Genomic DNA, 18,186 nt, shown 5'->3' with positions numbered 1-18,186 from the left:
GTACTGGAAACAAGCATCCTAGAACCAGTTTCGGGCTTTCAGCCCTCATCAGCCAGGATAGCTTGACTCCAGTGGCATGGAGAGCACAAGTAAAACATGAAAAAGAGAGTTTTAAACAAGAGCCAACATACCTGGTGGGAGGGTTCTGTACTTCACAAGTTATGATATAGTTGTGTGTAGATGTGCTTATTATTGCTACACATAAATCAGGTTAACTTGGACCGACATGCAGGCAATAAGCAACTGGTTTATATCAAATAATGTGATGTAGAATTAGTTTGACCCAATTCTTAAAAACAAGTTATTAAAAAAAACACAATTATATTGAACAAACTATAAGTTTACTAAATAGCTTCTACAAGTTAACATCTTTTACTTTAAAAACCATTAAAGGAGGACAGGAGGAGGGGCTTAACCTAAAAACAGGGCTATGGAAGGAGCCAGGTAGGAGGTGTGGTTATGGGGCAAGAGGGGGGCACTGCCCCGCTTTAACAAAAGCAGGTTCTGTAGCATCAGTAGGTGCTGTGTACAGTGATTTTGTTTTTACTGTGAGGAGAGTGTCTGGTGCTATAAGTTGAAACTGCTATGAGGCGAACATGGCTACTGGAATTACGTGATTTTACGGCTTCAACATTTTTTACACAATTACAGATTGGCCTCATTTACCTCATTACTAAAAAATCTGCTGCACAGTCTGCAGATTTTCACAAAAAAATTGCTGAAAATGCGCTATCACATGCCACTGCGGAACTCACTTTGCAAAGGTTGGCTGCCCCCTTTTCTGTGCTTATTGCTCTTTTTGGGTGTTAAAGTGGCACTAATGAAGTGAAACCTTAACCCAGGCAGTGTCACCCAGTGCACAAATGACAAACAAACCAAGTAACATTACTGCCAAATGTGCTTCATTGCGCCACAATATTTGCCTTTTGTTGACGACTGAATCAACCCTGCCACATAGTTTGGGCCTCCCCTGCCGCATAATTACAGTGGCCCCAGAGGATAATGAAGGCATGAGTTAGGAGGAAGTGAATAGGTGAAAAAAGCTGATGTCAGTGGTTTGAAGCTTTGGATGAGTCAAGGATTAGAAGGAAATGATGAGAGCGGCTGAGGTCAAAGGTTCAAGTGATAGACATGAGGGATGGGGAAAGAGCCAGGAGTTTGGCGGAAGTAGTGAGGGGAGTGGCTGATACCAGGAATATGGTGGAGGAAAAGAGGATGTATGACGTTACAACACATGCTTTTACAACGCATGCCATTACGACGCAGGTTTTATAACGCAAGTCGTTACAACGACTTGCGTTGGGGGCGCTGGATAGTGAATAGTTTAATTTTCTATTCCATCTCCAGTCCCCATGGATAGTAGGGAAGGTGTTGGATAGTAATTAAACTATTCCCTATCCTAGAGCGCGCTCCAGCGCAATTTGTTGTAAAAGTTGCTTTGGTATGGATGTTTCCCAGGAAAAGAGGAGAGTAGTTCATACCAGAAGTTATCAAGAGTTGATCAGGAGGATTGTAGGTGCCGGTGGCTGCAAGGAAATTACATGAAAAAGAAGGACTAAACCTGGGGTTATAATTAGAAGAATGCAATGCGACGAGTGGCTTGTATCAGGGGTCCCGGAAGTAGTCTTCAGATTAAGGTTCCACTCACATTAACAAAAACTTCTAAAAGCCTTTAAGTTAGCTGCAAAAAGTGGGCAGACTTTTGTGAAAATCCTGAAGCCAGAAAGAGTATCTAGAATATCAAAAGGGGAGGCTGCATATGTGCCCACTGTCCAGGGTGCTGCTGGGTCTGAAATAGGAAATTGCTCTCAAAGCCTTCTTAATTGTATTTATTATCTCGGCCGAGCAGTCCTGGCCTAGCTCGTGGGAGGAGGTGTGATGGCCGATCAGATACAGTATACCCCAGTTAAACAGCACATAACCAAACATATCAATGCCTAGTTAGTCATTGATTTAAAAAAACTTTAATTAAAAACTTTAAAGTGATAGCACTGTAAAATGAGAACAAATGGTGTATGTCCAATACAGAGGTATTAAAGAAACCAACGGTATGACTATGGCCTAAATGTGTGGTCTAAGAAATACCTTGACCTCGTCCTGCTGTCCACTTATTTACACCTCATAAATGTTCTTATTCATTCATTTTTTGGTCGAACAGAGCTCGTTGACTATCATTTGTGAATATTATGCTATGAGGGTTCAGCACCGTGGACAGCTCCGGAGCTGTCCGAACTGCTGAAAGTTTTTGACCTGGAGTCGAAGGAAATGTCACAGGGTTAAGGCAACTCACTGGCAAAGGGGAGGTGGGAGAGAGAACCATGATGGTGCAGTCAGGGTCAGTTTTCATAATCCACTTGGGCTTTTCACCTGATTGTCTGTGGTTTTTGTGAACCAATCCAAAATCCAAAGTTTAAAATCAACTCTAAAAAAAGGTCCATTTATCACAGGCCCCACACACTGTAGTCAAAATTGTCTGCTCCCCAGCCTGGTACAACGATGACCCACCTACCTTTTGTTAAGATCAAGATGTTACCCATGGCTATAGTGTCCAATAGCAAACAATCTACCAATTGCAGTCAAAAGACTCCAGGGCTATAACAACTTAGGAGCCACTGGTCATGAATGGAAAATGTCAATGGTACTCCTCTGTTGAAAGTCCTGGAAATCGTATAATTGGGCTAGAGGGGCTCACTATTCTGCCTACCGCAATTTCACTGTCATAGTGTCCAGTGGTGCACTGCCGCTTAGGAACCCCCTTTTAATGTTGCCTAATGCCAAAAAAGAGATCTGTACTCCTGATCTGAACGTGTGCAAAGGTAACGATGGGCTGTGTGGTTCCATTGCCAAACTCTGGATGTAAAGGCTAGTTATCGGACCTGTGGACATCCAGCAGTGTCAGTGGATAGGTCCTCAAGGAGAGAATATATGTTCCTCTTACAGCCCATGACAACGGGGGTCTGCCCAAACGCACAAGATAATGCGGCAGGGGAAACAACCTTTACAATGCAACCATTACATCGCACTACACTTACAACGCAGGCATTACACCGCAACATCCTTTACAACGCATGACACTACAACGCAGGCATTACACATCACACCATTACAACGCATACCATTAGAGTTAGAATAGTAATTTTTAACCCCTACACTATCCAACACTTACCCTACTGCTGCACCTCCTGGAGTTAGAATAGTAATTTTTACCCCTATACTATCCAATACTTACCTTATATGCAATGTAATAGTATGCGTTGTAATGGTATGCGATGTAAAGGTAGTATGCGATGTAATGGAATGCGTTGTAAAGGTAGTTTTTAAAAATGCTATGTAGTGTCATGTGATGTAATGGAATGCGTTCTAGTGGATGTTGCTATGTAAAAACTGCGTTGTAAGTGCATGCGTTGTAAATGTATGCGTTGTAACGTCATACATTCATGCAGCAGTTGTACAAAGAGGGTGTTTTCTCCAGATTCCTGTCTGAACAAATGTGTGTGACCACCAGAGAATGTCGCCACAATTGGCGTGTCCGCCTGCATGTTGGTTCTCTTGGAAGTCTTGTCAGTGGCACGCTGGGGCAATCATAAGCTCCAAGGCACTGTTGAGTTTGTCCCATGCTCATCTCCATCCCTTGTCATGAGCGCCCTGCTCATAAACACGCACCCTTGGAAGACACAGCAGATTAACCTACTTGGTCCTAGATTTGTGGAAACCCACAGTTCAGCATCCTGTGAGAACCAGCAAAAGAGACACATGAATTTCAAGATCAATTTAAAGAGGCTTCTAAGCCCTGACTCTCCAGGGCCAGTATAAAAATGGAGTCCTTTGGCATAAGAGCTGGACAGGAGGCCAACTTCAATTACCAGTGGAGCATCTGTGGAGGGAGAGTACCAGTTTCGTTTACCTGTGGTCTGGACTCCTCAAAACTGGCTGGACAGTAGTAGGGGGTTTTCAGCTTTCAGTTCGCACACAAGAAAATCTACACCCAATATGATGATTTTTCTTTTGACAGGGCTTCTGCTAGCACTTTTCAAGGATGGCATCTTTGTGGGCAGGTTTGTGCTTCCAGCCACCCCCTGTGGCATGGACAGCAAAGGCAGACTGATTGATTCTTTCTCAGAATGGGCATAGAGACCTCTAATTCCACAAGATTTGCATCACACTTTCAAGGTGGAAAATGGACCACATTATGGGAGCCGCATTGATGCTTCAGGTGGGGATGTCTCAACCATGCAGTACAGCAGATTAGCTGGATCCTCCACAAACAAATGCTATCAACATCCAGACTCTCAGTTGCACAGAGACATTTCCCTTTCTCCATCCTAGGGTTCCGCTGGGAGAGCACTGGAGCGGATGTCTGGATGATTCTGTGGATTAAGGGGTCAATGGCAGGTCTAAGAAAGGGAGCTTGAAATGAAACCAACAGAAAAGACACCTAGTTGGACATTGCAATCACCAGCTTAGCTATTTGGTCCTGCGAGGGCTTTTGGAGGAAAGAAAACCCTGCATAAGCTTTTAAATAAGGAATTCACACTTTGTCCTACCACTCACACACACACCAGTTCAACACCTATATCAGCCATGTGTGTTTTAATTTTCTTTAATAGTTCCTCTTGTTAAGCATGCCAGTGACCCTCCTCAAAATATGTATCTAATCCATGCATTGCATACATAACCCAATCCATTTGTGTTTTGTCTTTCTTTTCAGAAGGGTTTGCTAAATGTGTAAATCAGGACTCAAAATGCAAGCCAGACAGACTGGCTTTGCCAATGCTTGTGTATTTGTTGCTAAGTATGCAAGTGGCATTTGTATAGCGTGAACATAGCACAAGAGCGCTCCGTCGGGTAACAAGGGCACCATGAGCCCTAATGCTAGCAAGGAAACTGGGCCCTCCATTTGCTAGTTTTGTAGTACAATGCAGCCATTAATTGGGTAACATTGGGCCCTCATTCCCCTGGGCCACTGCACCTGATGCACTATTGATAGCTAAGGCCCTGAGAGCACCGCATAGGGTCAAAAAAGACAGTCAACAAGCAGCTGGGGGCAGCTGAGAGCGGAAGTGGAGTGTTACTGCACGCGGACACAGTATCCTTTAAAGAAGTGTACTGTTCTTAGCGGTGCTCTTTGATTGGCTATCAAATTGTGGCTGATAGGCCTAGCAGCACTACCTAGTAGGCCTGATTGCAGCCCCAGTAGGTGATGGATCCTGAGCCCAGGAGCGTTGTTATCAATGGTGCAGTAGGTGCAGTGGCACCGGGCCCAGTGGGACCTGAGAATGCCGTATTTTACTCCCCCAACAGCAGTCAAAGGGGGCCTTTTCTATGCCTGCAAAAGGGCCCATGGCATCCGTGCTACACTACTGCAAGAACCCACTCCAATGTCACTAAGCATGTCTTCAATTCTTTGCCCTGGGCAAAAGCTCATACCTCTTTATTTTGCATGTTTCACATAACACCATCTCGAAGTTATTAGGCCAACATGCCACTCTAAAAGAACACTGGTACACAGTAAATTATACACAAGAAAAAAACAGAGGGGTTTTGGAAAATTCTGCATCGGTTTTCTTCCCTCACTCTCCCTGGCAGGACAGACGCTCCCTTCCCCGCTGTTTTTTTTTTTTGTTTTTAACTCGGTTGTGAGGAAACCTGAAACTTGGCTGCAGTCAGCTAGGCTGCTCGCACCCACTCCTTGTTGCTTCAGCGCGAGCATCAGCTCAGGCGCGTTGCCATTTGGTGAAGCAATGCCATCCCCTCTCCCAATAAATAAACAGCGAGTGAAACCAAGTACCAGCCTGCCCCTGAAAACATCCATGGTCCGTAATATGTGGCCACACTTCACCGCCAGAGGAAATTCAAAGTTTCCATCTGCGTAAGCAGTGCTGCCCAGTTTAGAAGGGCCAAAACAACAATTGATGGACAGAATGCAGAACAATGTCATACATGGGTCCCGGGCTCACTGAGCCACTGGAATCAAGCTATCCTGGCTGAAGAGGGGTGAAACTCCAAAACCGGTCCTAGGATGCTTATTTCCCGTCCAGGGAGGACCTCGCTTAGGAGTTCGGGCTGGACTGTTCCCATGAGGCACAGGGTCAGACTGATTTTCATATGGCTGGGTCCAAACTGGGGTGGCATGGTGAGCAAAAGAACAATGGATTTAACCCAGATCTCTTGACTGGGGGTGAATGTTTTGATTTGTTCTGCATTCAGTCCATCAATTGAGTGTCTTTTGCGTCCAGTTTAGATGGACAGGCCACGTGACCTACCGATGCTTGTGTATCGTTGGCAACATCACGCTAAAGAGGCAGTTTCTGTAACAAGGAATCTTATTTGGGGGAGTACCTCATCCAGGAGACCGAGGTCCACCCCCGACAATTATGGCGGAAATACCGCGCGGTGTCTGGGAAGTGGAATCCAGCACGATTATGACTTCATGGTGCTGGATGGATTCTTGGCGAGCCACGGTCTGGTATGTGCGTGTCTGTGGAACTGGGGTGCCGGAAGTAGGAGTTGTGTAGGGTGGTGGAGATCAGACCCCACCTGACGGCCGGCGGCAACGTCAGTGGGAGCAATGATTTTGCTCCCAGTCCTGACGTCATGCACCACGTCACTTTGACCTCCAAATCCACAGCACTCCCCAACCTCTGACAGTGACCACCAGACCACAGGACTGAGGCGTCTGACAGTGACTCCCCAGGCTCACCACGTCCTGTTGAATTTATATTTATAAATTACGTTTTTAGCCGGATTCGGCTTAGTGAGATTCCAGCCCAGCCCCAACGCATGGCCTTTGACCTCTGACCGTGACCCTCAGACCAAGACAGCCGGACATCCGGCAGTGACCCGCCCCCAGAAACACCTTACTCTATCTATTTACATCTTGTTTACAAATAACATGTTCAAGTATATGCTCTTAATGCATTGTTGAAACTGCATCTATCTAGAAGATTTAATAAGGGTGCAGCCAGTGCTTCTATGGCACAAGCTTTGGACATCGGACCACACAGGCTTTAACACAGCTAATGTACAGGACTGTTGTGCCGCCGACCATGCATTGAAAATTCCATGGCTGAAGTACATAAAGAATTTTATGCAGGATATTTGTCATTCTGAATACTATGATAATCCTGAATCTTTGTTGCACTTATCAAGAGCATCCTTAACCCGTTGCGTGCTCATGACGAGCTGAGCTCGTCATGAGGCACGGTTGAGCTGCACTCACGACGAGCTGAGCTCGTCATGACCGTTGGAACGTTCACACGCGGGGATAATGTTCCCGCTGTGCTGAACGTTCCAAAACGGGTGTAGTCGTGACGAGCTCAGCTCGTCATGAGTGCAGCTCCAGTGTGCCTCATGACGAGCTGAGCTCGTCACAAGCACGGCGGTACCGCGTGCGGCCCCCCTCCAGCACAGCAGGTGAAAACGCCCCGCAGCCAAGGGGTTAAAGAAAATATGCCTGAACAACTTAGAGGAAAAGAGATTAACAATGGAACTTGTGAAGCCCACCGTACAATATAACCAAATGGTACTGACCTGTTATATGATCCAATCATATTTAATTGGTGTTTTAAATGCTCAACATAGATTTGTATTGACACGTTTTAGGGTAGATATTTTTCATCGTTTGACAACCTTTCCCACTACCAACAATTGGTCTCTTCAATTAATAAGCTGTCCTTGCGATCAGATCTCTAAACAATCAACTATTCATCTACTGTTTTTCTGCAAATTTTATACAGACCTATGGACTATTTTTTACAATGCAGACCAGCCTCCTTGTACCTACAATTGCTTCCGGACTTGTTTACATGTGTAATAGTGACAAGATTCTTATGGTCTGGCATCACTAAAAGGAAGTTTTTAACTGCTGTATTTGAAATTGGCAAGCGTTTTTGCTGTACCTGTTCTTTAATGAATTGATTAACTCTTCTCATTTCTAAACCTGTACTGAACTCTAAGCTTTTATGATTCTCTGTTTGAATCGAATAAAGTTGATTTTGACACTGCATGCCATGATCGAAAGCTGTCACTATTCACACCTGACAGAGACCCCGACACCCCCATTTCTATTATATTTACAAGGCCCTAGGTTCTTAGACAGGATTGATGGAGGCTGCATACTTTACTCTACTCGTCGTCACTGACCACTGACGCCGATTTCATGAACCCCCTGACATTTGCCAGTGACATCCAGTTGTACCTCACGGTGACTCCCCGCGCCACTTTACTAAATACTTGGGTATGACTGTGACCCTTCACCTCCTCCAGACCCGATAGTGTCATTCAGCAGCACCCCATCTGATCGGAAAATGACCCCCTGCAGAAGCCCAGCTGACCTCTGAGGGTCACCCCCAGCAGCATCTCCACCTGGACCCGACAATCACCCCCAACAGCACCCCTTCTGACTGGACTGTGACCTCCCAGCAGCACACGGGGTGACCTCTAATAATTACGCCAGCCACACCCCTCCTGCCCACCACTGCCCTCAGCTCCAGGCCTCACTGAGAACCCCCTGACGGACGTGTTCGGGTCCGCGCCACTCAGCCAGTCCGAAGTTCTCAGGTTCCATTCCATTCCATTGGTTTATCACTTTGTGCCACTGTTGTAGTGGAGGTTGTGTGCAAATCCGCTGAGGCTGAGACTGACAGCCTGCTGCCTCATACCTCACCCTGAGACTGACAGCCTGCTGCCTCACACCTCACCTTGAGACTGACAGCCTGCTCCCTTACACCTCACCCTGAGAACTGACAGCCTGCTCCCTTACACTTCACCCTGAGTCTGTCAGCCTGCTCCCTCGCACCTCGCCCTGAGACTGTCAGCCTGCTCCCTTACACCTCACCCAGAGAACTGACAGCCTGCTCCCTTACCCCCACTCCGAGAACTGACAGCCTGCTCCCTTACCCCCCACTCAGAGAAGCGTCAGCCTGCTTCCTTAAACCTCACCCTGAGAACTGACAGCCTGCTCCCTTACACCTCATCCTGAGACTGACAGCCTGCTCCCTTACACTTCACCATGAGAACTGACAGTCTGCTCCCTTACACTTCACCCTGAGACTGACAGCCTGCTCCCTTACACCTCACCCTGAGAACTGACAGTCTGCTCCCTTACACTTCACCCTGAGACTGACAGCCTGCTTCCTTACACTTCACCATGAGAACTGACAACCTGCTCCCTTACACCTCACCCTGAGACTGACAGCCTGCTCCCTTACACCTCACCCTGAGAACTGACAGCCTGCTCCCTTACACCTCACCCTGAGAACTGACAGCCTGCTCCCTTACACCTCACCCTGAGAACTGACAGTCTGCTCCCTTACACCTCACCCTGAGAACTGACAGTCTGCTCCCTTACACTTCACCCTGAGACTGACAGCCTGCTTCCTTACACTTCACCATGAGAACTGACAACCTGCTCCCTTACACCTCACCCTGAGACTGACAGCTTGCTCCCTTACACTTCACTCCGAGAACTGACAGCCTGCTCCCTTACACCTCACCCTGAGACTGACAGCCTGCTCCCTCACACCTCACCCTGAGACTGACAGCCTGCTCCCTTACACCTCACCCTGAGAACTGACAGCCTGCTCCCAAACACCTCCCCCTGAGACTGTCAGCCTGCTCCCTTGCACCTCACCCTGAGACTGACAGCCTGCTCCCTTACACCTAACTCCGACAACTGACAGCCTGCCCCCTTACCCCCCACTCCGAGAACTGACAGCTTGCTCCCTTACCCCCCACTCCGAGAACTGACAGCCTGCTCCCTTACCCCCCACTCCAAGAACTGACAGCCTGCTCCCTTACACCTCATCCTGAGACTGACAGCCTGCTCCCTTACACTTCACCATGAGAACTGACAGCCTGCTCCCTTACACCTCGTCCTGAGACTGACAGCCTGCTCCCTTACACTTCACCATGAGAACTGACAGTCTGCCCCCTTACACCTCACTCTGAGAACTGACAGCCTGCTCCCTTACACCTCACCCTGAGGACTGACAGTCTGCCCCCTTACACCTCACCGAGTACTGACAGCCTGCTCCCTTACACCTCATCCTAAGACTGACAGCCTGCTCCCTTACACTTCACCATGAGAACCTGCAGCCTGCTCCCTTACCCGAGAACTGACAGCCTGCTCCCTTACCCCTCACCCTGAGAACTGACAGCCTGCTCCCATACACCTCACCCTGAGACTGTCAGCCTGCTCCCTTGCACCTCACCCTGAGACTGACAGCCTGCTCCCTTACACTTCACCATGAGCACTGACAGCCTGCTCCCTTACACCTCATCCTGAGACTGACAGCCTGCTTCCTTAAACTTCACCATGAGACTGACAGCCTGCTCCCTTACACCTCACCCTGAGAACTGACAGCCTGCTCCCTTACACTTCACCATGAGAACCTGCAGCCTGCTCCCTTACCCCTCACCCGAGAACTGACAGCCTGCTCCCTTACACCTCATCCTGAGACGGACAGCCTGCTCCCTTCCCCCTCACTCCGAGAACCTGCAGCCTGCTCCCTTACACCTCACCCTGAGACTGACAGCCTGCTCCCTTACACCTCATCCTGAGAACTGACAGCCTGCTCCCTTACACCTCATCCTGAGACTGACAGCCTGCTCCCTTACACCTCATCCTGAGACTGACAGCCTGCTCCCTTACACCTCACCATGAGACTGACAGCCTGCTCCCTTACGCCTCACCCTGAGAACTGACAGTCTGCCCCCTTACACCTCACCCTGAGAACTGACAGTCTGTCCCCTTACAGCTCACTCTGAGAACTGACAGCCTGCCACCTTACACCTCACCCTGAGAACTGACAGTCTGCCCCCTTACACCTCACCCTGAGTACTGACAGCCTGCTCCCTTACACTTCATCCTGAGACTGACAGCCTGCTCCCTTACACCTCATCCTGAGCACTGACAGCCTGCTCCCTTACTCCTCGCCCTGAGACTGACAGCCTGCTCCCTTACACCTCACCCCGAGAACTGACAGCCTGCTCCCTTACCCCCACTCCGAGAACTGACAGCCTGCTCCCTTACCCCCCCACTCAGAGAAGCATCAGCCTGCTCCCTTAAACCTCACCCTGAGTACTGACAGCCTGCTCCCTTACACCTCATCCTGAGACTGACAGCCTGTTCCCTTACACTTCACCATGAGAACTGACAGTCTGCTCCCTTACACCTCACCCTGAGACTGACAGCCTGCTCCCTTACACTTCACCATGAGAACTGACAGTCTGCCCCCTTACACCTCACTCTGAGAACTGACAGCCTGCTCCCTTACACCTCACCCTGAGAACTGACAGTCTGCCCCTTACACCTCACCCTGAGAACTGACAGTCTGCCCCCTTACACCTCACCCTGAGTACTGACAGCCTGTTCCCTTACACTTCCCCATGAGAACTGACAGCCTGCTCCCTTGCACCTTGCCCTGAGACTGACAGCCAGCTCCCTTACACTTCACCATGAGAACTGACAGCCTGCTCCCTTACACCACACCCTGAGACTGACAGCCTGCTCCCTTACACTTCACCATGAGAACTGACAGTCTGCCCCCTTACACCTCACTCTGAGAACTGACAGCCTGCTCCCTTACACCTCACCCTGAGAACTGACAGTCTGCCCCCTTACACCTCACCCTGAGAACTGACAGTCTGCCCCCTTACACCTCACCCTGAGCACTGACAGCCTGCTCCCTTACACTTCACCATGAGAACTGACAGTCTGCTCCCTTACACCTCATCCTGAGACTGACAGCCTGCTCCCTTACACTTCACCATGAGAACCTGCAGCCTGCTCCCTACCCCTCACCGGAGAACTGACAGCCTGCTCCCTTACCCCTCACCCTGAGACTGTCAGCCTGCTCCCTTGCAACTCACCCTGAGACTGACAGCCTGCTCCCTTACACTTCACCATGAGAACTGACAGCCTGCTCCCTTACCCCCCACTCCGAGAACTGACAGCCTGCTCCCTTACACTTCACCATGAGAACTGACAGCCTGCTCCCTTACACCTCGCCCTGAGAACTGACAGCCTGCTCCCTTACACTTCACCATGAGAACCTGCAGCCTGCTCCCTTACCCCTCACCCGAGAACTGACAGCCTGCTCCCTTACACCTCATCCTGAGACGGACAGCCTGCTCCCTTCCCCCTCACTCCGAGAACCTGCAGCCTGCTCCCTTACACCTCACCCTGAGACTGACAGCCTGCTCCCTTACACCTCATCCTGAGAACTGACAGCCTGCTCCCTTACACCTCATCCTGAGACTGACAGCCTGCTCCCTTACACCTCATCCTGAGACTGACAGCCTGCTTCCTTACACCTCACCATGAGACTGACAGCCTGCTCCCTTACGCCTCACCCTGAGAACTGACAGTCTGCTCCCTTACACTTCACCATGAGAACTGACAGCCTGATCCCTTACACCTCATCCTGAGACTGACAGCCTGCTCCCTTACACTTCACCATGAGAACCTGCAGCCTGCTCCCTTATCCCTCACCCGAGACTGACAGCCTGCTCCCTTACACCTCATCCTGAGACTGACAGCCTGCTCCCTTACCCCTCACTCCACGAACCTGCAGCCTGCTCCCTTACACCTCACCCTGAGACTGACAGCCTGCTCCCTTACACTTCATCCTGAGAACTGACAGCCTGCTCTCTTACCCCCCACTCCGAGAACCGACAGCCTGCTCCCTTACACCTCACCGTGAGAACTGACAGCCTGCTCCCTTACCCCCCACTCCGAGAACCGACAGCCTGCTCCCTTATCCCTCACCCGAGACTGACAGCCTGCTCCCTTACACCTCATCCTGAGACTGACAGCCTGCTCCCTTACCCCTCACTCCAAGAACCTGCAGCCTGCTCCCTTACACCTCACCCTGAGACTGACAGCCTGCTCCCTTACACCTCATCCTGAGAACTGACAGCCTGCTCCCTTACCCCCCACTCCGAGAACCAACAGCCTGCTCCCTTATCCCTCACCCGAGACTGACAGCCTGCTCCCTTACACCTCATCCTGAGACTGACAGCCTGCTCCCTTACCCCTCACTCCAAGAACCTGCAGCCTGCTCCCTTACACCTCACCCTGAGACTGACAGTCTGCTCCCTTACACCTCACCCTGAGACTGACAGCCTGCTCCCTTACACCTCATCCTGAGAACTGACAGCCTGCTCCCTTACACCTCATCCTGAGAATGACAGCCTGCTCCCTTACACCTCATCCTGAGACTGACAGCCTGCTCCCTTACACCTCACCATGAGACTGACAGCCTGCTCCCTTACGCCTCACCCTGAGAACTGACAGTCTGCCCCCTTACACCTCACTCTGAGAACTGACAGCCTGCTCCCTTACACCTCACCCTAAGAACTGACAGTCTGCCCCCTTACACCTCACCCTGAGAACTGACAGTCTGCCCCCTTACACCTCACCCTGAGTACTGACAGCCTGTTCCCTTACACTTCCCCATGAGAACTGACAGCCTGCTCCCTTGCACCTCGCCCTGAGACTGACAGCCAGCTCCCTTACACTTCACCATGAGAACTGACAGCCTGCTCCCTTACACCTCACCCTGAGACTGACAGCCTGCTCCCTTACACTTCACCAGGAGAACTGGCAGTCTGCCCCCTTACACCTCACCCTGAGAACTGACAGTCTGCCCCCTTACACCTCACCCTGAGTACTGACAGCCTGCTCCCTTACACTTCCCCATGAGAACTAACAGCCTGCTCCCTTGCACCTCGCCCTGAGACTGACAGCCAGCTCCCTTACACTTCACCATGAGAACTGACAGCCTGCTCCCTTACACCTCACCCTGAGACTGACAGCCTGCTCCCTTACACTTCACCATGAGAACTGACAGTCTGCCCCCTTACACCTCACTCTGAGAACTGACAGCCTGCTCCCTTACACCTCACCCTGAGAACTGACAGTCTGCCCCCTTACACCTCACCCTGAGAACTGACAGTCTGCCCCCTTACACCTCACCCTGAGTACTGACAGCCTGCTCCCTTACACTTCACCATGAGAACTGACAGCCTGCTCCCTTACACCTCACCCTGAGACTGACAGCCTGCTCCCTTACACTTCACCATGAGAACTGACAGTCTGCTCCCTTACACCTCATCCTGAGACTGACAGCCTGCTCCCTTACACTTCACCATGAGAACCTGCAGCCTGCTCCCTACCCCTCACCGGAGAACTGACAGCCTGCTCCCTTACCCCTCACCCTGAGACTGTCAGCCTGCTCCCTTGCAACTCACCCTGAGACTGACAGCCTGCTCCCTTACACTTCACCATGAGAACTGACAGCCTGCTCCCTTACCCCCCACTCCGAGAACTGACAGCCTGCTCCCTTACACTTCACCATGAGAACTGACAGCCTGCTCCCTTACACCTCGCCCTGAGAACTGACAGCCTGCTCCCTTACACTTCACCATGAGAACCTGCAGCCTGCTCCCTTACCCGAGAACTGACAGCCTGCTCCCTTACACCTCATCCTGAGACGGACAGCCTGCTCCCTTCCCCCTCACTCCGAGAACCTGCAGCCTGCTCCCTTACACCTCACCCTGAGACTGACAGCCTGCTCCCTTACACCTCATCCTGAGAACTGACAGCCTGCTCCCTTACACCTCATCCTGAGACTGACAGCCTGCTCCCTTACACCTCATCCTGAGACTGACAGCCTGCTCCCTTACACCTCACCATGAGACTGACAGCCTGCTCCCTTACGCCTCACCCTGAGAACTGACAGTCTGCTCCCTTACACTTCACCATGAGAACCTGCAGCCTGCTCCCTTATCCCTCACCCGAGACTGACAGCCTGCTCCCTTACACCTCATCCTGAGACTGACAGCCTGCTCCCTTACCCCCCACTCCGAGAACCGACAGCCTGCTCCCTTACACCTCACCCTGAGACTGACAGCCTGCTACCTTACACCTCATCCTGAGAACTGACAGCCTGCTCCCTTACCCCCACTCCGAGAACCGACAGCCTGCTCCCTTACACCTCACCGTGAGAACTGACAGCCTGCTCCCTTACCCCCCACTCCGAGAACCGACAGCCTGCTCCCTTATCCCTCACCCGAGACTGACAGCCTGCTCCCTTACACCTCATCCTGAGACTGACAGCCTGCTCCCTTACCCCTCACTCCAAGAACCTGCAGCCTGCTCCCTTACACCTCACCCTGAGACTGACAGCCTGCTCCCTTACACCTCATCCTGAGAACTGACAGCCTGCTCCCTTACCCCCCACTCCGAGAACCGACAGCCTGCTCCCTTATCCCTCACCCGAGACTGACAGCCTGCTCCCTTACACCTCATCCTGAGACTGACAGCCTGCTCCCTTACCCCTCACTCCAAGAACCTGCAGCCTGCTCCCTTACACCTCACCCTGAGATTGACAGCCTGCTCCCTTACACCTCACCCTGAGACTGACAGCCTGCTCCCTTACACCTCATCCTGAGAACTGACAGCCTGCTCCCTTACACCTCATCCTGAGACTGACAGCCTGCTCCCTTACACCTCATCCTGAGACTGACAGCCTGCTCCCTTACACCTCACCATGAGACTGACAGCCTGCTCCCTTACGCCTCACCCTGAGAACTGACAGTCTGCTCCCTTACACTTCACCATGAGAACTGACAGCCTGCTCCCTTACACCTCATCCTGAGACTGACAGCCTGCTCCCTTACACTTCACCATGAGAACTGACAGTCTGCTCCCTTACACCTCATCCTGAGACTGACAGCCTGCTCCCTTACACTTCACCATGAGAACCTGCAGCCTGCTCCCTTATCCCTCACCCGAGACTGACAGCCTGCTCCCTTACACCTCATCCTGAGACTGACAGCCTGCTCCCTTACCCCTCACTCCACGAACCTGCAGCCTGCTCCCTTACACCTCACCCTGAGACTGACAGCCTGCTCCCTTACACTTCATCCTGAGAACTGACAGCCTGCTCCCTTACCCCCCACTCCGAGAACCGACAGCCTGCTCCCTTACACCTCACCCTGAGACTGACAGCCTGCTCCCTTACACCTCATCCTGAGAACCGACAGCCTGCTCCCTTACACCTCACCGTGAGAACTGACAGCCTGCTCCCTTACCCCCCACTCCGAGAACCGACAGCCTGCTCCCTTATCCCTCACCCGAGACTGACAGCCTGCTCCCTTACACCTCATCCTGAGACTGACAGCCTGCTCCCTTACCCCTCACTCCAAGAGCCTGCAGCCAGCTCCCTTACACCTCACCCTGAGACTGACAGCCTGCTCCCTTACACCTCATCCTGAGAACTGACAGCCTGCTCCCTTACCCCCCACTCCGAGAACCGACAGCCTGCTCCCTTACCCCTCACTCCACGAACCTGCAGCCTGCTCCCTTACACCTCACCGTGAGAACTGACAGCCTGCTCCCTTACACCTCATCCTGAGACTGACAGCCTGCTCCCTTACACCTCATCCTGAGACTGACAGCCTGCTCCCTTACCCCTCACTCCAAGAACCTGCAGCCTGCTCCCTTACACCTCACCCTGAGACTGACAGCCTGCTCCCTTTCACCTCATCCTGAGAACTGACAGCCTGCTCCCTTACCCCCCACTCCGAGAACCGACAGCCTGCTCACTTACACCTCATGCACACCTCTCTCTAAGAACTGACAGCCTATCGCCTCGCTTCTCAACCTGATAACTTGAAGATATGTGCCTTCTACCTCAGTCGGAGAACTGACAGCCGGCTGCCTGCCTCACACCTCTCCTTGAGGACTGACAGCGCACTGCCTGCCACCCTGCAACCCAGAGACGCCTTTCACTTCAGCAGAGAGCTGGCAGCTGCTACCTCACCCTGAAAAGTGGGGTCCTTCAACCTCCCGCCTCCCCTTCAGGCCCGAGAGCTGCGGATCCACGCCGCCTGGAGAGCCAAGGCGCGGCTTCAGGGTCCTACCCTCAGGGTTCAAGGGGACCCGACCCCTCATCTACTCAGCCACACTCATGGTTCACTAGCAGACCCCAGGGGCTACCTCCAGTGTACCTGACGGCGGCGCGCATCAACACACGTGAGGACACAACCCCGCCGATCCCATCAGGGCCCCGTGCACAGCACGGCAGGTGACACGAGCGACCCGTGCACAGCACAGCAGGTGACACGAGCGACCCATGCACAGCCCTGTAGGTGACACGAGCGACCCGTGCACAGCACGGCAGGTGACACGAGCGACCCGTGCACAGCACAGCAGGTGGCACGAGGGCCCGTGCACAGCACAGCAGGTGGCACGAGCGACCAATGCACAGCCCTGTAGGTGACACGAGAGGCCCGTGCACAGCACAACAGGTGACACGAGCGCCCCGTGCACAGCAGGGCAGGTGACACGAGGGCCCCGTACACAGCACAACAGGTGACACGAGCGCCCCGTGCACAGCAGGGCAGGTGACACGAGGGCCCCGTGCACAGCACAGCAGGTGACACGAGCGACCCGAGCACAGCACAACAGGTGACACGAGCGCCCCGTGCACAGCAGGGCAGGTGACACGAGGGCCCCGTGCACAGCACAGCAGGCGACACGAGCGACCCGTGCACAGCAGGGCAGGTGACCCGAGCGCCCCGTGCACAGCACAGCAGGTGACACGAGCGCCCCGTGCACAGCACAACAGGTGACACGAGCGCCCCGTGCACAGCAGGGCAGGTGACACGAGGGCCCCGTGCACAGCACAGCAGGCGACACGAGCGACCCGTGCACAGCACAGCAGGCGACACGAGCGACCCGTGCACAGCACAGCAGGCGACACGAGCGACCCATGCACAGCAGGGCAGGTGACCCGAGCGCCCCGTGCACAGCAGGTGACACGAGCGCCCCGTGCACAGCACAGCAGGTGACACGAGGGCCCCGTACACAGCACAGCAGGTGACACGAGCACCCAGTGCACTGCCCGGCAGGTGACACGAGCATTGACAAAAGAGCTGGACGCGCGGTCCCAGGCCCCGGTCCTTGCAGCAGGTGCCTCCGGCCTCCCGTCGCCCTGTCACACTGCCGCAGCAAGGGGGCCCTGGGCCCCGGTGCAAGCACGGGAAATGACCCCACGTCAAAAGTTAAGCAGTGAATTACAATCACAAGGTGGGTGCAGAAGCCCCTTCACACCCTGGGACCCGGGGCCACTGCACCTGCTGTACTCTTGACAGCTCCGCCACTGCTCTGGCAGACAG

General features: G+C 52.4%; 1 protein-coding gene across 2 annotated transcripts in view; it reads right to left on the bottom strand.

Moving 5' to 3' along the window:
- Positions 1-18,186, bottom strand: part of NTN3 (netrin 3) — a 253,419-nt gene that overhangs the window by 202,590 nt on the left and 32,643 nt on the right. The window lies entirely within an intron of this gene.

This window comes from Lissotriton helveticus, chromosome 10, assembly GCF_964261635.1.
Source record: "Lissotriton helveticus chromosome 10, aLisHel1.1, whole genome shotgun sequence".
NCBI lineage: Eukaryota > Metazoa > Chordata > Amphibia > Caudata > Salamandridae > Lissotriton > Lissotriton helveticus.
Note: the sequence above shows the minus strand (reverse complement) of the source record. Positions and strands in the feature narration are given on the sequence as shown.